Source organism: Erpetoichthys calabaricus, chromosome 1 (genome assembly GCF_900747795.2).
Source record: "Erpetoichthys calabaricus chromosome 1, fErpCal1.3, whole genome shotgun sequence".
In the NCBI taxonomy this organism is placed as follows: Eukaryota; Metazoa; Chordata; class Cladistia; order Polypteriformes; family Polypteridae; genus Erpetoichthys; species Erpetoichthys calabaricus.
Genome location: NC_041394.2, coordinates 349,592,432 through 349,615,336, shown reverse-complemented (window position 1 = coordinate 349,615,336; position 22,905 = coordinate 349,592,432). Strand labels below are relative to the sequence as shown.

General features: G+C 39.2%; 1 pseudogene; it reads right to left on the bottom strand.

Moving 5' to 3' along the window:
- Positions 1-22,905, bottom strand: part of LOC114642562 (gastrula zinc finger protein XlCGF57.1-like) — a 107,640-nt pseudogene that overhangs the window by 5,654 nt on the left and 79,081 nt on the right.

Here is a 22,905-nt window from a genome sequence, read left to right as displayed (position 1 = left end):
TTTGAAGGTGTGATCTGTAACCCAGATAACAGAGTATAAGACAAGGCACTGTGTTATGGAACAAAGACTCCAAGTAAAACATAGAAAACTCCACTACCTCGGAGTTGTATTTGCTTATTATGCTGATCATTATAATATTATATAAATTAATTAATTTTGTTAATACTATATTTTCTAAATATAGTTTTTTTTTGTAAATAAAATGACTATTCGCTAAACTAATCTACGTACCATTTTTAAAGTAGCTGTTTTGTTCTGTTTTTCCTCTTATCTATCACAGCCTCAGTCCCGACCCCTGACAGATAATCAAGGTTTTACTGTATAAATTTTATTGTTTGTCAATTAACTCTTTTAGGGCGGATGTCGACTTCTGTCGACAGGAGGGGTTGAAGGCGAATGTCGACAAAAGTCGACATCCAGGGATTGGGGGCGACAATCAGCTGTTAATGGCGACAAATCTCACTGTCACGTCACTGGCATTCCCTCTGTGCTTGGAGGAATGCTAGACTCGTTGACTCGGCAAATAAACCTTGCGTGTGCGTGAGTTGCGAAATGTAAACAAAGGCAAGATGGCACCGACATGTGAAAAGGCAGCGAAGCAAGTGCAGAAAACACTTGGCAGACGATGTTTTGCGCATTATCGCGGAGTCGGACTCTTGATTTTTCAGAATCGGACTTTATTGGCAGTGATCAGGAGATCGAGCAAGAGAGTGAGAAGCCGGCATCAGCTGATCAGACACCAGCCGATGCCGCGCCAGCGGATCTGCTGCCAGTTGAGTGCCTTCACCTACGGCAAGGTTCGCATGGGATAAATACACAGACATTGATCCGTTGAGAGCCGATCTGGCTACTGGAGTTTACAAGACGGCATGGCTTGCTGTTGGACACGACAGATCACCAGCTGCTGTACTTCAGGCTGCTCTCTCCTGATGCTGCTTTTCAGCTACTGTCAGACGAGACAAACAGGTAGGCAGAGATTTTTTTTGAATCGCGGGCTGCGTTTGCATCGCAGTCTCGTTTTTCAAAGTGGAAACCCACAACGAAAGATGAGATGAAGCGCGCTGTGGCATTACAAATAGAGATGGGACAGAACTGGTGATATAACTTCAGGGAGCATTGGTCCAAACGTGTTTTGTCCCCTGGTGGCTTAGGTACGTGCTGCTGCAAAGTTTTATTCACTTCTGTAATAAACAGAAGCAAATCCCATGGGGTGAGCCAGGCTATAATGCCATACATAAAGTTCATAAAGTTTCAGAAGATGAAAAGAGGTGACAATACGGTTTTCATGCAGGCAGAAAACTTGGTGGCAGTGGCATGGCACGATGGCAAATGGGTGACTTGTCTCTCTACAGTACACACTAACAATATATGTTAGAAAATGCAGCAACAGACAATTGAAAAATAGGCATCAAAACAACACGTATTGTAAGGAGTGCAATGTGGCAATGACTGAAATTGGCTGCTTTGAGCGAGATCAGACTTTGCTGTGTAAAATGTATGTGATATGTATGTGAAATCATAGAGTATGCAGGCTCATACAACATGCAAGACAGTAACATTTGTCAAAAGTAAATATTTTTTTGTTGATTTGATATGTTAAACAATTGCTTTGTGTTCTTTTTTAAAAAATGTTAGTTTTTGGAAAAATATTCAGCCCTGGGAGAAAAGAAACAAAAAAAAAAATTAGCCCTAAGAGTTAATTTGTTTTAGGTTTGTTACTTCTATTTTGCTTTATATTTTATTTTTATCTGTTCCTATTTATATTCTGTTGTTGAATAATCCTTTGTAAGGTAACCTTGAGTGTTTAGAAAGTTGCCCAATAAATAAAACGTATTATTATTATTCAATTGTTATATTGCAACCATTGTAATAATTTTATAATACCAAGTGTTGAAAGTAATACATCTTGGCAACTGCATTATTTCATCTTGTTCTTTTAATGTATGAACAAGTTAAATACAAAACATAAATGAAAGTCATGAGCTGGTATTTTTAAATGAAACTGAATTTTCTGGGCAGCTTACAGTTGTTTTTTTATAAATACATTTTGGCATCAGTTTCACAAAAGTGCATAAAAACAATTTTCTGCCGTTTTGATGATCACTAATAAGCACCATTTCCCCAAATTGTACAATCCTAGTCAGAAGCACAAATCTCCAGATATCACTCTGAGGTAGCGGTCTGCACAGTACTGATGTTTCACTCCCAGCAGATATCCTTGCTGTTTCTGTCCACACTCACCTGCATTGTTCCAGACCAGCCTAAAGAATGATCCCACTCCTGACCGCATTACCTCTTTTTTCATCCAAAAATCATAGGTGAGGTGACGGGGGTTCAAGCAACTCTGACTTACATGTTTGTCTACCCTTAAAACAGAACAGAGAAACATTTTGCACTGATTTAATTATAGACTAGTTAACTATTTAATATTTAACTTGAAAGAGGTCCTTTCAATGTGTACATTGCATATTTAGTATTTTTCTCTGATACACATCAGATGGCTGCTCCTGTAAGCAAGCCAGTCTGAGGGATTAAAAATAGTGTGAGCCTTATTATCAAACTACAGGCCAAACAAAACTTAATGTCCCTTCTCAGAGAGAAAGGGGAGATTATATTTCAAACTAATCACATTCATATTTTCCCCAGATTTCTGCCCTGCAACAAGTTGCTAAGAGCAACACATACTACAGCATTAACCAGCGTCTACGCAGTGCTGATATCAGACAAGAGCCTATTGTACCTAGCCAAATTAAAAGTGAATACTGAAAGTCAGCTTTACATGTTTAGCCTTCTGAATGAAGCAAAAATGAGCTAAGCACTCTGATCCTGACATCCTTTTGAAAATAGATCATGAGCCAGACAGACAGACAGACAGACAGACAGACAGACAGACAGACAGACAGACAGATAGATAGATAGATAGATACTTTATTAATCCCAATGGGAAATTCACAGTGTTGTGACAAGGCATAGTAGATTCTGCCAGCAACTTGGACCACTTGCAATGTGACATTTGGCATAACTATACATTCTACTTCCTTTTTGGCTACATTTCCCTTTTTTTTTTTTTTTTTAAATTTCAATTATTATTATACTGAAATTTCTTTCATTGAATATACTGTATGTACTTTTAGGCAACTACAAACTAACTAGCTATTTACGGGGTCCCCCCCCATTTCATATCTTTGATTTAATTGTATTGGGAATGTAGTATCATACATTATCTTGGTCTCCATGGGAACTTTTTAACTTCGTTCCCTATTTTCATTGTACTGGGATTGTACTTTCAAATGACACCTCAATTATAACTATTTCTACATCACTGCTGGGGGATTCGTTTTGTTCTGGATGTGCTCTGTCTCCCATGGCATGTCTGAGGACTGGGACTTCGTTAAGTGTGGTCTTCCTCAATCAAGGAGGCAAAATGTGTGTGTTTGGCCTTAACATTGCTTATGGACTTTTGTTGACATTTTGCAATGTTTTTATGACCAAACAGTGAAATTTGTGACCTGGAATGTCAAAGGTGTCAATCATGAATAAAAAGAGAAAAAGTACTCACTCACTTAACAGGTTTAAATGCCAAGATAGTATTTTTTACAGGAGACTCGCATAATAAGTAAGGACCAGTTTCAGTTGCAAAGGGATTGAAGTGACCAAATTTTTCACTCCAGCTATACAAAGAAAACTAGGAGTGTGGGAATCTTAATACACTGAACAATTCCATTTGTAGTGTCAGATGTATATGTGATCCTGAAGGACGATATATCATGGTGATGGGCAATTTGTTTAATATTTAAGTAATTCTGATAAACATTTAGGCACCTAACGTGCATGATAAAGATTTCATCCAAAATGTTTTTGCATCTATTCCTAATGTGAACACTTATAAAATTATAAAGGCCAGAGACTTTGTGTTTTAAATATAGACCTGGATATGTCTTCAGCTACAGTGTCTATAACATCTCATACTGCAAAAATAATTAGTTTGTAAGGCATCACAGCTTTTCAGACCTATAGAGAATTTTAAATCCTAACATAAGAGTATAATCCTTTTTCTCACAAGTTCATCATTGCTGACTCAAGAACTGATTACTTCTTCAAAGACAATTTTTTGCCTATTATCAAATCGTGTAAGTGTGACGCTATTGTTATCTCTGATCAAACCCCTCTGATCATGGAGCTTAACTTACCATGTTCTACACACTCATTTCGTTACTGGCATCTTAACCCCCTGCGATTCGCCGATGAGCTCTGTATAGAATTCATATCCAAGCAAATTGATTATTTTCTTGTGGCAAATATATCCTCAGAAGTGTCTGCAGAAATACTCTGGTAAACTTTAAAGGCATTTGTAAGACGACAGATCATTTCACATCTTTCTCACAAAAATAAATTTGAAACCAAGAAGACATCTGAGTTAATCAGCAAAATTACCAGAAGAGAGCAAGAATACGCAAAGTCTCCAAATGAGGTACTTTATAGTAAAAGAGAGGTTTTGACAATCAGAATTTAACCTATTGACAACTAAAGAAACAGAAGAGCTCATCTTTAAATCACGACATCACCACTATGAACATAGAGAGAAGGCTAATAAGATCTAAGCCCAACAAATCCACAAGAAGGAAGACTGCAATACAGTAACAGCAATTTAAAATACAGATGGAGATAAAAATCATAGACCATAAAAATATAATCCACACATTTAGAGAGTACTGTAAGTGATTATAGTCTTAGTTTAAAGATACATCCAAGGATGCACTGGGACACATCATCAGTTATGTTACTTGAGGTCATCAGGTGTTTCGGGTCTTGCAACATCAGACACCTTCACTCAGGTGACCAAGCCAGGGTTGACCAGGCACTTGTTTGTGTCCCAGCAGCAATACCCCTTGATACAGACTTCCTGATCCAAAGACATCTGCAGCTCTCCACTTCCTAATTGTCTGTACCAAGATGTCTGCTGATACCACTCTAAGTCACTGGAGTCCCAACAGAGAAGTGCTTCTCTTGTGCATGACACTTTAAACTCTTCTTCAAGTCTGCCTATTGGAGCTTCAGCTTAATGCTCCTCCCATACGGTGCTGCACTGCTTAAACAGTGTGGCAGACCCCACTACCTACAGAGGTAACAACTAATCTTTCTCTCTCTTCACAGCTGACATAATCAACTTGTACACCAGCAGAGGCCACAGGATATGGGGCAAGATGCCATGTTGGTATAAGCAAGCCTTGAATCTGCCAGGAAAGGCAGATTTGTCAACTATGTTGAGCAAAGTCTCAAGCTTCTCGTTCGTTGCTTGGACAACCACTGCATCCCTAAGGCTACAGTCAGACATTACATATAGTGAAACCAGTCACAAGTGTAGGCATGGTATTGCAATGCTGTCCACAAAAGAGCAAAACTTGTCCACCACCCTTCCCTTCTTCAGCACCATTCTTCGCTGTGTGTGCCTTTACCGCCTGGGCAGTGGCACTACGGTCACAGCAAATATCCATAACTCATCATATACACCGCTGCTACTAAATATTTAATAACTAAAAATGTGTTGTGTCTGGTGAAATAAATAGAATATTAAAAACATTCCAACTCGATCCCAAACCCATCTGACTGTTGCACCATGCCTATATTTTCCCACTTTTTAAATAAGTGCTTATTTTACCTTAATTACAGTGAACACAAACATAAGATGGTAATGTTTACTGCCATTTAAATATACTAAATTACATTGTTGTGGTTTTTCATAATTTCAAAGTTTTAAATGTTACTTTGTAACTTTACGGTGCAATTTGTTACATATGACTTGGGATCTGCTTTAAATATGCAGAATCACAGATGTGACTATGAAACAATGCTATTATTTAAAGTTAGACGTTCACAAATTCAGCATGCATAGCTCTAATGAATTCTTAAAATAGAGTTTACAAGTGGTATAAACCACATAAAAGTGAGTAAATGTTTGTAAACTATTCTTTTTCAAAATACAATCAGAATTTGCAAATCTGTATGGCTTTCAAACTGAGGGCACAAATGTACAATATAAGAACAGAAAAAATTGTTGAACCTTAAAACAACATGCATGAAGAACATTAAACACACAGTAAACATCATCTATTTCACTCCCTTTTTAAGTTTCACACAATAAGCTCAAGACCACCAATTATGGTTCATAACCCCAAACCCTAAGGCTTACACACACACTTATTTTTGACTTACCTTTTGTGGATTTCCCTGAAGTTGATGGCTGATCTTCCGGTATTCTAACAAATGAAACTTTTTCACTCCTCTTTGCGTCAGACTCTAATGATTCAGACTTCACATTGATAGAAGACTCTGGTGATGGACAGTGTCTGCTTTGAGAAGAGACTAACTCAGTTACTGCTCCATCTTGTTCGTCTTCTTTCACACTCTCAGTCCTTTTATATTTGTGTACTTCAATGCTGACAGATGTCTCTTCTTTAATGTCCACTGACCCCAGTTCACAGTCCTCATCCTTAATGCCCAGACTCGCCTGTTTAGGTTGGACACACTCCCATTCACAGTCCTCCTCCTTAACATTTGGGGTCATTTTGTCCATAATATTCATGTCGGCCCCATACTCCTTTTTCACATCCATCTAGGCGTTACAGTAAATAACAGCTTTCTCTCTCTGTATCTCTCTGTAGAAAAAAAAAACAGGATACGATTCCAAATTTATCAGCAAGCTTAACATCAAAAGACATTTGCATTGAATTTTACAACATCCTCTCAGTTAAGGTCTAAATCAAGACAGACACTAAAATGACAGTAATGCACTACTCATATAAAATTATCAGATGTAAAACTGTGGAGTGGACTGAGGGTTCAACAGACTGGAAGAAGACGACCATCTCCCACAGTTGTGGGACAGCAGTTTTCATTACTTGGATTAAACACTTGGTGATGTTGGGGTCCTGGAACAGAGTTATCAGTTATGTTGAGGATTTTTCAACAAGTAGGGCCTCAAGATTAAAAAAAAAAAAACTGACACATCAAAAAGAGGGAAATGAAAGGGGAGCTTAACTTTGAAGGAAAGCACAGCCTGCACCAGCAGAAGACAAGCGGGTGAAATAAGAGGTTTGCAGGCTTAGGCAGGTGGAAGACGTACTCGTTTTATTATTCTGGACATGCTCAATGGACAACAGCACAGCACCATTTATATCACAGTACTCAAAATAAAAAGGCAGTTAGCACATGTTGACTTAACCAAAAAAATCAGTTTGTGTAGCTTACGGGATCATCACAGTATCAAGTCAGGGGGCACACAATCTCTCTACTTGTTTTTGTCCTTTACAGATGAAGCGATGGCTTAATAAAAGTGCCCTGAATATTAGTACATCTCATCACATTAGGCATTAGTTATCAAACCGGCAGCTGAGTACTGTTTAATGGGACCAATTTTGGGATGTGTTGTGTTGGTGAACACTGGTGAAGCTCTCCAAGGAGGGAATTTACAAGCATTGGAATAAAGGGATAACATGAATTTTTACAGTTAATTTCCATTTGCTTTAAGGAGAAGGCCTCAGCACTGAAAAAAAGTCAGGGATCTCAGGTTTATGAAAAAAAATGTGATATGGATCAGATGCAAAACGACTAAGGAACCGGAAAATCATTCTGATATACTTTCCAGGTCAAAAAGAAGCTCAGTGGTACAGAGAAAAAAATGTCCCAAATTATGTTGTGAAAGAATCTGGCAGCAAATTTTAGTAAAGAAGATAACAATCTGACAACTCCAAACTATGAAAAGGGTGATAGTGAAGTGTAAAAGCAGATCTGTAAAACACTGCAGCTCTCCATAGGGCGTCTGGAGAAACTCGATGCCAAAATGAGTGCAGCTAAAACAAACAACCAGACTTACAATCGAATATCACCTGTTGTCTTTGAAGAAGACATTTGTTAAATATATTCAAGTAATATTTGAATAACAATATTCATTCTAACAGCCCAATCATGAAAGAACATACTGTACATAAAAACGTGAATTTGACAAACAAGAAGAGACCTTTAAATCCATTATATCTGTTTTTTTAGCTAATAGCTCAGCTGTCCCCATATCTCATATCCAGATCCAGATCCTTCTTAAAAGGTTCTCAAGGTTTCTCCATGTCTCGGTAGTTTGTTGCAGATTCCCACAACCCTCTGCATAAAGAAGTGCTTCCTTGCTTCAGTCCTAAATGCACATCCCCTTAACTTACACTGGTGTCTTTGACTATGAATTCACAGTTAAAGGAATCCTGCTGGATCTCTCTTATCAAAGTCATTGAGGATTTTAAATAACTGGATAAAGATCCCCACAAACTCTCCTCTGCTTGAGACTAAACAGATTTACTTCTCAGAGTCTGTCATATTACAACATGTCCTTAAGTCCTGGGATGCACCTGTTTACTGTCCTGTTTACAGCTTCATGTACTGCCAAGTCTTTTTTGTAAAATTATTTCAAATGATTAACAACTTTCTCTGTCCCAATTAATCCATTTCTTTTATAAGATGAACAGCTTCTGTCCAAAGCCACATCATCAATTTAGGCTGCACAGTCTGAAGACTCGTTGATTGACACATATAACAGAGGCATTTGGCATCAGCAAGGGGTTTACAAATAAAACTGCCTGTTAAAGAGGTCTACTTGATGAAGGACAGCAGCCAAATTGTACAAGTCTTAATGAACATTTGCATAGCTTACACGGAAAGCTCTAAAACAGACAAAAACTTTATTGCTGTTTTCAAAAACTCAAATTAACTTTCAAGTTTATCAGTTTCATCTTGTAGAAGTAAACATAAACAAAAGTTCCTATTTAATACAGTTCCCTATTAAATCCCACCTCCTGCAAAATTGTGACCTTAGTGTGGAGAAGGCCTTCTGTAACTCAGTCACCCTTAGAGCACCACTGTCTGGAGATTTGTGATAAACCCAATCTCCTAAGGGGGGGAGACAGACATAGAACAAACCATTACTGACAATCATGAGAAGTCTATTTAAATAAAAGAGAACTTTATCCAGAAGAGGAATGCCACCTAAGAGTTCCTAGTGGTACATGGGGGGTTGGGAGTGACCTACAATGCCTGCTTGGGCTCATCATGCTAAAGCTACATGTAGAATCCACCACATGGTGGTGAGGTGAAAGCTGAGTCCCATTGCCCAGTACAAAACAAACCAAACATACACCACTGGGATATGGGAAGAAAACCAGAGTACCTGTAAAGGGCAGGAACCAACTTTGGGAAACTGCACAGATAGACCATAAACAGGCCGAGGTTCAGATTCAGTCTGCTGGAATTATGAGATGGTAACACTAACCACAAATCTCCATTCACAGGGCGTTAATAGTTTGGGCTTCAGCAAGATACTGCATATTTGGTACGGTTTGTAAAATAATACATTAAAATAGTTGTAGACTGCATATGCATTTACATGCATTGCCTGCATGGACTTTACATTAATCAGGTTTCAGAATGTTAAGCCATGTTTATAAATACACACATCCGGAAGTCGGTTGCCAGCATTTGCCAGTTATTAACACCCAGTGTATAATAATAATAATAATACATTTTATTTGAAGCTCCTTTCAAAAAACTCAAGGTCACTGTACAATCATGTTAAAAAATAAACATTCAATAACTAGAAAATTTAAAATCCAAATAAAACATCAGATAAAAACCAATAACAGTTACAATGAATAAGCAATTTTGAACAGATAAGTTTTAAGATTAGCCTGAAATTGGTGAAGGGTAGTCATATTCCTAAGATAAGCAGGTAATGAGTTCCATAAGGAAGGTGCCGATCTGCTAAATGCGCGACATCCCATCGTAACAAGACGTGCTGGTGGATTATTTAAGTTAATGGAAAAAGAGGATCTGAGCATACGAGAGGGTTTAGTGACTTGTAGGAGCTGTGAGAGATATGTGGGGGCAAGATTATGAATGGCCTTATATGTAAGGACTAAAATTTTGTAGTTGACCCTAAACTTTATTGGCAGCCAATGAAGCTGCTGAATAACGGGTGTAATGTGATCAGAATAGGGTGTTTTAGTAATTATACGAGCAGCCGAATTTTGAACAAGTTGAAGCTTATGTAGTAACTTTTGAGGCAGACCAAAGAGAAGTGAGTTGCAATAGTCCAGGTGGGAGGTGACCAAACTATTGACTAAAATGGCAGTAGAGTGATTTGACAAAAATGGACGCAAGCGATTAATGTTTCGCAGGTGAAAGTAAGCTGCTCGAGTAACAGAACTGATGTGAGACTGGAAAGACAACGTGCTGTCCAGAATTACACCAAGGCTTTTTATCTGATCAGTACAGGTAACAAAAGTATTGTCTATTAATACCGAGATCTTTGATGCCTTCGCTATTGCAGATATCGTGCCCATAAGAAGCACCTCAGTTTTATTGGAGTTCAACTGCAAGAAGTTGGAAGATAACCAAGACTTGATCTCAGCAAGGCAATCAGTAAGTGAGGATGGTGGAAGCGATGCAGATGGTGAAGTTGAAATATATAACTGGGTGTCATCTGCGTAACAATGAAAGTTTATCTTCCATTTACGAAAAATGACACCCAAAGGAAGCAGATAAATGATAAACAGCAGGGGGCCAAGGACAGAACCCTGAGGAACCCCAGATACTACAGGAGTGGGAGTGGAGGTACATGTATCCAGCTGAATGAATTGAGTTCTGTCTGTAAGATATGACTTAAACCAAGTTAACGGAATGTGAGAAATACCTAGTGCAGATAGCCTTTTTAGCAGGGTGAAATGACAGACAGTGTCAAATGCAGCACTGAGGTCAAGAAGAACAAGGATTGTGATTAGGCCTGAGTCTGCAGCCACTAAAAGATCATTAGTGATCTTAACTAGTGCCGTCTCAGTGCTGTGAAAACGTCGGAAGCCTGACTGGAATGGTTCGTATAAACTGTTAGCAGATAAATACTGATGAAGTTGGGAAGCCACAGTTTTTTCAAGAACCTTTGAAATAAAAGGAAGATTAGAAATTGGTCGGAAATTATTAAAGTCAGTAGGGTCAACCACAGGTTTTTTCAGTAGGGGGTGAATCACTGCAGTTTTCATAGACTGGTGAACAATTCCGGTGGAAAGTGACGAGTGAATAATTGAAACAACAAGAGGAGCTAGCGAGGGAAGGCAGGTTTTAATCAGAACAGTATACTTTTACAGGCACGTTAACAGAAGAATACAGCAGCACTACAATGTTCTCCAGCTATACATGCATATTCGTTCTCAGCTCACACTCAATCCTACTGTTCTCCACGCTCATGTTTGTTCAGTTCGTTTATCCCCTTTATTAACCACAAGTATGAAGCCCGACTCCGGACTGAAAACCAAGTAAAGAAAACAAAAATAAAAGCGCTTTGAGGGCGTGGAGTCACCGTCTCTTTGAGTTCGGCAATGCGCATGGGTAATGTGAAGTAGAAATGGGACTCGATAACGTAAAGTGAACCTCAGACATGGACAACAGTGAGCGGCAAAGACACGCGGACCCAAGAGCGGCGTTTGGGGTTGGCCAGTGGCTCCACGTGTCCCGTTCGAGCGGTTTTGTCATATTGTCCACTACATATATATATATATATATATATATATGTTTCTAAGAGAAACCTTTATCGCATATCGAGACTCGGAGTACACTTGTATTGTGGGTACTTTTCTAGAAGCCCTGCTAATTTCCGCATGACATCGCATTTCGCACTGTCGTGGTATTGTCATTAATTATGAATTACACTTTTTTTAAATAGATAACATCGTAATATTTTGATAAAGTCCGCGTGTTACCTTGCAAAAATGTAGCCGAATACTGTAATGAGAAAACCCGGGTTATGTTAACATTATTTTTTATTAAATTCGCGCGAAAGTTTATAAAGTCCACTCATACCTGTAACAACGTTTGAAGTAAACGGCCCCGCGTGAAGTTGGTAAGCCCAAGGCACCGCACACCGTTCAAAGATTGGCCAATAGTGGGCTCACGAACGCGCTGTTAGCCTTTCACTTACGTCGTGAGGACTAACTCTGAGTGGGGAAAAGGAAAACTCACACATGCATAAGGCAGCATGCTCAAAGCAGGAGAACTTACCTTCTATCTCTCAGCGATAATAATTATTACAAGTCGTTTTGTCTCCCGCCTCACTTTCAAACAACTCGATAGCAGCTGCTTTTCCTCACGTGCACAGCCGACTACGAGGCGGTAGCGTGGCTTCAGTTTCCGTCGCCCTGGATGACGTCACGCGTCACATACGTACGTGGTTGTCGACTGTTTGCATGTAAGGCTAGAGCGTGGAGAGCCTCCATTCACAGAAAGACAGCGACCAAGTGTTCGGGGACGCCATAGTTACTGCATGCGATTTGAATCAGAAGGTAGCAGCGCGTTTGTGTCCGTTAATCCAGTCCCAGAAACTTGTTCGTATATTTGTCGTGCATTGCTATCTGTGCCTGCGGCTTACTTCACGTTATCCAGTATTCTTCAAGTGTCCAGGCACAACGACGAGAGTTCGCTCCGTTCTGTTTATTCCTTCACTTGTGTCTTTCTCGGATCGGCGAACTCGAGGAGGCGACAATTCCTCACCGACAAACGCAGCTTTGATTTCTGCTTTTCTTCATTCAATCGCGGTGTTCCGTTCAAAGAGGTTCGAGGAGTTGGGGACCATTCAGCTGTTAAAACAGCATTACTAAAAGAAAGAAACGAACTGAACAAACTGGAGTCGGTGGCCCTGGACGTGAATCGATACGAACCGAGAACAAATATAAATATGAAGTGAGAGAAAACCGATGTGCCACACTGTTAGTCCTCTGATAACTTTATAATTGTGGACATTTGGCCTTCCACCATTAATATGTGTCAATTTTAAAAAAATTAATTAACAAACCAAAAAAAAACAAAAAACAAATTTAGACCGCATATATATATATTTACACTGCTTGGATGGAGAATTGCATGGATTTTTTTCCATCATCCTATTTTTAAGTATATTAGAATAGTCAATAACGATTTGTGGTTGGTGTCATACTGCTTCAGAGCTCCAGCAGACTGAATTTGAACCTTTGCCTGTTTATTGGTGTGTATGTAGTTTTCTTCTGTGCCCCGCTGCTGTTTTCCTTTTTTGTTTGTTTGCCATCCACTTTTTAAAAATACACAGGGTGAGTGAGCTGGCCATGGACACAAATTTCAGTGTACCCTGTGATGTCCCATAGTTGGTTCCAGTCCTGTACAGATATGCTGATTTTCTTCCATATCTCAATGGATTTCTTTTGTATTTATTTTTAACCTGATTGTGGTGGTCAATGGGAGGTCCACGTAGTTTCATCATGCTGAGTACAACAAGGATGTGTGGGTCACCCACTAAACCAGTGATTCTGAACCTGGGGGGGGGGCGCAATGATGTGAAAAAAAGAAAACCAGAATCGAAAATATGAAAAACATCTATTGAGACCAAAACAAATTAAACTACATTCTGATACTAGAAAAATAAATATAGAGTTAGATAAATGTCGATAAAAGTTAAGTAGGTATAATAAAATATGCATCTATGATATATCATTAATTAAAAATGAACAAATTGGGATTAGTGGGCTCCTTTCAAAAAAATGTTAGGGGGGCACAATTAAAACTGTTATGAAAACTCGGGTTGCAAATATTTAAAGGTTGAGAAACGCTGCTCTAAACCAAGGCCTGGCCTCATCTCTTTCAGAGAAGGTCCTCTTTGATTTAGTCAAGGAGACAGTCAGGATTGCAGAAAAAAATCATTGGTGTTGATCTGCCCTCCATTCAAGACTTATACAGATCTCGAGTCAGGAAACGAGCAGAAAACATCATTGCAGACCCATCACACCCTGGTTACAACCTTTTTCAACTTCTTCCCTCTGGTAGGCGCTACAGAGCACTGTACGCCAAAACTACCAGACACGTGAACAGTTTCTTTCCTCAGGCCATCACTCTCATGAACACTTAAGTCAATCTCACAGCATCAGGGACAATACTAGGTAAAACCGGAGTCCAATTCCTTGTATGTGTACATATACTTGGCCAATAAAGCTGATTCTGATTCTTAATTAGAATATTCATGAGGATCAGTAATGGGTTGTTCTTTCTCTGGCCCCTCCCATCAGGGTTAGTTCAGACAAACAGGAGCACAACCCACTAAATGGCAGAGCAGTAAGAGTAACCGAGGTACACAAGACCTCCTCAAGGACCTAAGAGGAGCTGCATTTAGTAAGGTCTATTACTATGTTAAATATGAAATTGTTTCTTAATTTGTGTGAAGCATTTGCTTCCACAAGATGAAATTAGTGGACAAGAAGTTGAGTGATTTGAAGACCAATCTGCAGTTGTGGTTTAAACATTTTTTTAAAAGTAAACCCTCTGCGGTCCTTGTAATGCATCCGTTACACACGACTATCTATGAGTCTTTAAACTGTGAGATCAAAACTGCTGTTATGAGTGTGGACACAAGCAGGGGCGGCACAATATTATGCTAATTAATTAAAAGTACACCATGGTGCTAGTTTGTTATTTTAGATCTTTTTGATTTAGAGGTTGAAATATTCAGAAATGGTTGTTTTTTATTTTATCATAAAGGCCTGCAGATGGACTGCCCGGTGAGGTAGGACCCCCACACAGCCCTAACATTTGTGGTGAACATCTCAGTTACATGAAGGCTGCTGACAGATCACCAAAGGGCTTATCTGACTACTCTGAGGACACATCAGGGACCATCACAGTGGCAGTAAACCTTCATGTAAAAGTAGGTGAGCAGCCATGCAAGTAACACATTGGCGTAAAGAAGTGACTGTATCAGACTATAGCTGAATACAGTCGTTTGTATTTTAGTAGACAGTTATATATTGTAATTGTACTGGATTGTGTTTTATGTATATCATATATGTAAATAAAGTATATTTTTTCAAAAAAAAAAAAAAAATTGGCGTGAAGAAGTACAAACACTAATCATTTTAAACGTCGCCTACTTCTTTGATTTGTAAAACTCACTGATGGTTGCTGTTTAAATCGTCCTGAATTCTGCCACCATTAATGTTTCCTTTTGCAAAAATAACACACACACATAACTAGCTTGTAATTTCCAACAAATGTGTTAATAGGTACGTATTCTACAACAACCATTTACACAAACCCTTCAATAAATGTACATAAGAGCGCATTAAGCCACCATTTTCAACCAATGTGTCTAACAAATGTATTTTTTTCTCTCAAATTTTTTAGTTAGCTAATCAAAGGTGTCATTTTACTTGACTTCTCATTAAATCCATAATGGATATCACAATACAACACCCTAGTACTAATTCAAAAACAAAGTGCAGGGTCAAAATAAGAGTCACTTTTAGCATTCCATGTGCTATTCCTGGTTCAGTTACTACTACATGTCCAATTATCTGGGACACCATATCAACAAAGAAAAATACATCTGCAAAAAAATCAAAAAATCAGTCCATTTGTCCACAATTCCTCTAGTAGCTTCTTACTCTCAGCTCTCCACTCGTAAATTGACAGAAAAAAAATGTATACACAAAAAGTAAACTTTTAAAATTATAGTAAAAAAAAAAAACTAAACGTAATTTTTTTCAGCTATCAGACCATGAATAGACATTTCATTTCTACAAGGTTCTTATTTTTCATTGCCCTCTGTCTGCCTGTTCTTTTGTTTTTAACTTTTTTTTTATTTCCATAGCATGCATACCCAGCCTCACTTAGTTTACTCGAGCAGGCAACATTTATTCCTTTAACTGCTACTTTAAATAAGGTAGTTGTTGAGCACTAAGAAGTAATCATTTTATAAATCGCGTCACCCTTAGCAGACGTCAGATTCTCTCCTCTGTTTTTCTCAGTTTCTTTTAAGGTCCCCTTACTGTGATTCTGGTCTGTTCAATTCCTACTTATCTAACACACCAGCGTTAAACGGGACTACTAAGGAGGTACTGATTGATTTAAAAATTACACAGAAAGAAGAGCTTCTAAGATCAAATAGGCTGAAATCAAACATTTCCAGGACCACATAATATATATCTCAAGTTCTTAAGTACAGATATAAACCCTTAAAATATTTTTAGGAAGTCACTGCACACTGCAGAAATTCTGTAGGACTAGAAAATGGCAAATATTATCTTGTTATATAAAAAGGGCGACCAAGCAGATCCAAGCAACTATAGGCCATTAAGCTTAACATGAATCACAGAAAAAAATAATGGAAGGAATTATTAAGGACTAGTCATTTAGCCCGTTACAATAACGGGCGCTAGAACAGTAGTGCATAAACATTAGTAGGAACAGTCTATATTAAATGGCAAGGGACTTTGACCTCATTCTTTTTGTTGGTCGTATTTTTCTTTCTATTGTTGATGTTTACTTGCTGAGCTGACCGTTCTTCGTGGGCTGCCGCCGTGTATTGTGTGTCTTTAATTTTCTGTGACAGTAATACTGTCTTGTATGTCCGCTGGCTTGTACGTCCGTAATATACCTTTAATTTTCTCTGGCGGTAATACAGGCGTGCGCGTCGGTAATATGCCTTTAATCTCCTCTGACAGTAATACTGGCTTGTATGTGGCTGTAATATGCGTCACTGTATTGTGTACCTTTAATTTCCTCTCGCAGTAATACTGGTTTGTATTTCCGTAAAACGTCTCTAACTTTCACTGACAGTAATATCGCGCATCACACCGTGCCCCGCGCATGCGCACTTCATCAGAAGACACCCACACACGGACACCTGGACGCACACTGGGATTTTACTAAAGAGGATAAGAATGAGCAGTACATAGCAAGGACAAGAGTTTAACTGAACAGTCAGCATGGGGTAAGATGAAGGAGGTCGTGATCTACTAACATGCTGGAATTCTGTGAGGAAGCAACAAAATGAAATGACAAAAGTGGAGCATATGATATTTATCTTGACTTTGAGAAAGCATTTAATAAGGTGACACATGAAAGGCTGGGCATCAAAATAAAAGAATAGGGAGTGGTGTATAGATGGGAACAATACTAGCTCAGACACAGAGAGCAGAGGGTGATGGTGAAAGGAATCATATCAGAACTGGCTGATGTTAAGAGATGTGTCCAGCAGTGGGCAGTGCTAGGGCTGCTGCGATTTAAAAATCATAAAAATAAATTGATTATATATATACATACACACATATATATATATATTGTGGCACAAGGCTGGGGGTGGTACCCAGCCGAGACACCCAGGAGGACTGGAAGAGGGCTTGTGCTTCCTCCAGACCACAAGGGGGCGACCGCCCTGGTTGCTTTGGGGGCCACGGGTACAGAGCTTTGAAGATCAACCCTGTAGTGGCCCATGGTCACCGCCAGGGGGTGCCCGGATCGCTTGGCAGCCCTGGACCTCAGCACTTCCGCCGCACCCGGAAGTGCTGGGGGGAAGAGAAGCAGGGACACCCAGAGTGCGTCCGGGGATGCAGCTGGCACTTCTGCCACACTGGGGAGTGTCGGTGGAAGATTGCCGGGAAACACCTGGAGCACATACAGGTGCTTATAAAAGGGGCCGCCTCCCTTCATTCAAGGCTGGAGTCGGGTGGAAGAGGGCGAGGTCTCTGGAGGAGGCAAGGAGGCGACCTGAAGAGAGTAAAGGCATTGTGAAAGGGCCTGGACTTCTGGGGTGATTGGTGTTGCGGCACTGGGTTGTGCTTGATTGACCTTTGGAAATCGTGTAAATAAATGTGTGTGGGTGATTTAAAACAATGTCCGTCTGTCTGGGTCCGGGCCAGGTTCCACAATATATATACATACACATATGGAAGCGAAGGTCTGTGATACAATACAGTATGTGTATATATATATATATATATATATATATATATATACACACACATACATATACAGTACAGTGCATCCGGAAAGTATTCACAGCGCATCACTTTTTTTTTTTTTTTTTTTAAGTATTCATGGACAAAATATAATTAACATCAGTTTGTGATTCAGATATTTTTTTAGGCCAGCAGAGAAGGCCTTGCAGGCCCTGACGGTCCGCCACCGATATATATCTATACAGTGGTGTGAAAAACTATTTGCCCCCTTCCTGATTTCTTATTCTTTTGCATGTTTGTCACACATGCAATTACTTTTTCACACAGGGCCATGTAGGTTTGGATTTTTTGTCTCCCTAAATAATAAAAATCATCATTTAAAAACTGCATTTTGTGTTTACTTGTGTTATATTTGACTAATGGTTAAATGTGTTTGATGATCAGAAACATTTTGTGTGACAAACATGCAAAAGAAATCAGGAAGGGGGCAAATAGTTTTTCACACCACTGTATATATATGTACAGTTTTTTTATTTTTAATAAATTTGGAAAAACCTCAAGTAAACTTTTTTCACGTTGTCATTATGGGGTGTTGTGTGTAGAATTCTGAGGAAAAAAATGAATTTAATCCATTTTGGAATAAGGCTGTAACATAACAAAATGTGGAAAAAGTGATGCTCTGTGAATACTTTCCAGATGCACTGTACATATATATATATATATATATATATATATATTATATATATATACACATACAGTACTGTGCAAAAGTTTTAGGCAGGTGTAAAAAATGCTGTAAACAAAGAATGCTTTCAGAAATATAAATAATGATTGTTTATTGTTATCAATTTACAAAATGCAAAGTGAGCAAACAAAAGAAAAATCTAAATCAGATCAATATTTGGTGTTACTACCTTTTGCCTTCAAACCAGCATCAATTCTTATAGGTCCACTTGCACAAAGTCAGGGATTTTGTAGGATTCTAGTCAGGTGTCTGATCAACCAATTCTACCAAACAGGTGCTAATGATCATCAATGTCACACGTAGGTTGAAACACAGTCATTAACTGAAACAGAAACAGCTGTGTAGGAGGCTTAAAACTGGGTGAGGAACAGCCAAACTCTGCTACCAAGGTGAGGTTATGGAAGACAGTTTCATGTCATGGCAAGATTGAGCACAGCAACAAGACACAAGGTAGTTATACTGCATCAGCAAGGTCTCTCCCAGACAAAGATTTCAAAGCAGACTGGGGTTCAAGATGTGCTGTTCAAGCTCTTTTGAAGAAGCACAAAGAAACGGGCAACGTTGAGGATCGTAGACGCAGTGGTCAGCCAAGGAAACTTAGTGCAGCAGATGAAAGACACATCAAGCTTATTACCCTACGAAATCAGAAGATGTCCAGCAGTGCCATCAGCTCAGAACTGACAGAAACCAGTGAGACCCAGGTACACCCATCTACTGTCCGGAGAAGTCTGGCCAGAAGTGGTCTTCATGGAAGAGTTGCAGCCAAAAAGCCATACCTCCGACGTGGAAACAAGGCCAAGCAACTCAAGTATGCATGAAAACATAGAAACTGGGGTGCAGAAAAATGGCAGCAGGTGCTCTGGAATGATGAGTCAAAATTTGAAATATTTGGCTGTAGCAGAAGGCAGTTTGTTCGTCGAAGGGCTGGAGAGCGGTACAATAATGAGTGTCTGCAGGCAACAGTGAAGCATGGTGGAGGTTCCGTGAACGTTTGGGGCTGCATTTCTGCAAATGGAGTTGGAGATTTGGTCAGGATTAATGGTGTTCTTAATGCTGAGAAATACTGGTAGATACTTATCCATCATGCAATACCATCAGGAAGTCATATGATTGGCCCCAAATTTATTCTGCAGCAGGACAACGACCCCAAACATACAGCCAAAGTCATTAAGAACTATCTTCAGTGTAAAGAAGAACAAGAAGTCCTGGAAATGATTGTATGGCCCCCACAGAGCCCTGATCTCAACATCATCGAGTGTGTCTGGGATTACATGAAGAGACAGAAGGATGTGAGGAAGCCTACATCCACAGAAGATCTGTGGTTAGTTCTCCAAGATGTTTGGAATAACCTACCAGCCGAGTTCCTTCAAAAACCGTGTGCAAGTGTACCTAGAAGAATTGATGCTGTTTTGAAGGCAAAGGGTGGTCACACCAAATATTAATTTGATTTAGATTTCTCTTTTGTTCATTCACTGCATTTTGTTGATTGATGAAAATAAATGATTAACACTTCCATTTTTGAAAGCATTCTTTGTTTACAGCATTTTTTCACACCTGCCTAAAACTTTTGCACAGTACTGTACATATAGAATAGATATATGTATCGCGGATCAAACCTCGGACGTCAGTGCCCAAATAAGGGTGAAACACGTGTCACGTGCTCTTTGCATTATCTGACAGTAAACTATGCAACATATGTGTGTATATATATATATATATATATATATATATATATATATATACACACACAGTGATCCCTCGCTATATCGTGCTTCATCTTTCGCGGCTTCACTCCATCGCGGATTTTAAATGTGAATATATATTGCGGATTTTTCACTGCTTCGCGGATGTCTGCGGTCTACAGTACGTGTGCTTCCTCAGTTGATTTGCCCATTTGAATTCAAACAAGGGATGCTATTGGCGGATGGCTGAGAAGCTACCCAATCAGAGCACGCAGTTAAGCTCCTGGGTGCTGTGCTAACTCTCAAGCATCTCGCGACCATTCTACGAATGGCAAAAGATCTCCAGACATCAGTTGAAGAATGGGACCCGCAAATGATTCGTTCTTTGCAATTTAAAAATGCTCTTGACGGCGCCATAGAAGTGTATAGGAACCTCTTTACACAAATGAAAAAGCAGCGCCAGCAACTGCCCATCACGATGTTCCGTACACGCAAAACACTGCCTAGTATGCCTTTTGTGGAAGAAGACGACGGCGGTGCTACACAGTCGCCTGAAGAGGCTCCTTTAGAACAGCTGTGACAGTGCAGTAAATGTCATCGTTATCTGACAAGTTGGTGAGTACCCAAAACTATTTTTCTACGTACTTAGTACATGTATGTACGTTTATTGTAACTGTGCACACATTTTATACAATTTTTTCCTTGCATTGTTGGTATTTATTGACGGTGGTCTGTCTATCGTAATGGCAGTAACAAATGTGATATCGGAGACGCTCTACATTATCTTTAAAATAACATTTTGGTTTTATGTACAGCATTTACATGTTATAGATTTTTCACGTATTTTTATATTACCTACTCAATTACAATATGTTTAAAACTGTATTACGTATTAAATAAAACTCCTCAATGATATACGATACGTATGCTTGTGAGTAGTATATAAACTGTGTTTACATACACAATTTCAACGAATCTTACCTAATAACTAAGAGAATATAAAGGGTTTATGCTGTATAACTGTACGGGGAATATTTATAAACCATGTGGGAGAGTTTATAAGGACTTAAAATATATAAAAATAACCATATAAACATATGGTTTCTACTTTGCGGGTGGCTCTGGAACGCAACCCCCGTGATGGAGGAGGGATTACTATATATATATATATATATATATATATGTATACATACACACGTATATACACATGCACACACATGATTTGAATAGGAATATAAATAAATGGGTTCAGTTTACTGAAGATACCAAAATAGGTTTATTAGGAGATAATTTGGAATCTGTTAAATCATCACAGAAGGACCTGGACAGCAGACAAGCTTGGGCAGATCTGTAGCAGATGAAGTTTAATGTCAGAATGTAAAGTAATACTCATGGGATGTAAAAATGTGAGGTTTGAATACACAATGGGAGGTCTAAAAATCAAAAGTACACCTTATGAGGATTTAGGAGTCGTAGTGGACTCTAAGCTATCGACGTCCAGATAGTGTTCAGAAGCCATTAAGAAGGCTAACAGAATGTCAGGTTATATAGCGCCTTGATGTGTGGAGTACAAGTCACAGGAGGTTCTGCTCAAGCTTTATAACACACTGGTGAGGCCTCATCTGGAGTCCTGGGTGCAGTTTTGGTCTCCAGGCTACAAAAAGGACATAACAGCGCTAGAAAACGTCCAGAGAAGAGCAACTAGGCTGATAATAGGACTACAGCGGATGAGTTATGAGGAAAGATTAAAAGAGCGGAGCCTTTACATTTTAAGAAAAAGAAGATTAAGAGGAGACCTGACTGAAGTGTTTAAAATTATAAAGGAAATTAGTCCAGTGGGTAAAGACTGTGACTTTAAAATGAGTTCATCAAGAACACGGGGACACAGTTGGAAACTTGTTAAGGGGAAATTTCACACAAAAATTGTTAGTTTTTCCTTACACAGAGGACCATAGAAACCTGGAATAAGTGACCAAGTAGTGTGGTAGACAGTAAGAATTTAGGGACTTTCTAAACTCGAATTGTATTTTTTAGAAGAATTATGTGGATAGGATTGGCAAGCTGTTGGGATGAATGGCCTGTTTTCTTCTAGACTGTTCTAGTGGTCTAAGTCAGCGTTGTTGTGCATCTTTTCTCTCACTTTCTCTGCGTGTGTATTCACGTCTGCACACAGGTCCTCACTCTTGAAACTTCCCTAAAGAACATTCTCCCTTAATGAAAGGAGCTCTAGTTTCCTAGATTCACGTATTTATTTTAGCCGAGTTCCTGCTGGTTATATGTACTTGTATTTATACTTCTGTCTGTCCCTTCATGTACATTTATAATCCTGGCTGGGGGGCAAATCCTCGACTAACCTAACCCTATGCATCCCCAATACATTAGAGCACCTCCTGTTCAAATGGAACTGTCATGGCAGGAGAGGTCCAAGAAGGAGCCCAAATGGCCCATAATTCCATGCCCATCTTTCCTAAACCAAAATTTCAGTACCGAGCCTTCTAAATCTCCTCCATTTTTACCTGTTACTGGTATGTGGCAGAAGAAGAGCACCTTGCCAGTTCTGTTCCTGAACTTGACCACGAACTCTTTAAATTTGGATTGAAGAAGTAACAGTCTGCCCCCACATATTTCATTTGTTCCCACATGTAAAAGGGCAACCAGATTGAGAGCCCTTCCCCTGCCCACCTCCCCACCCTGC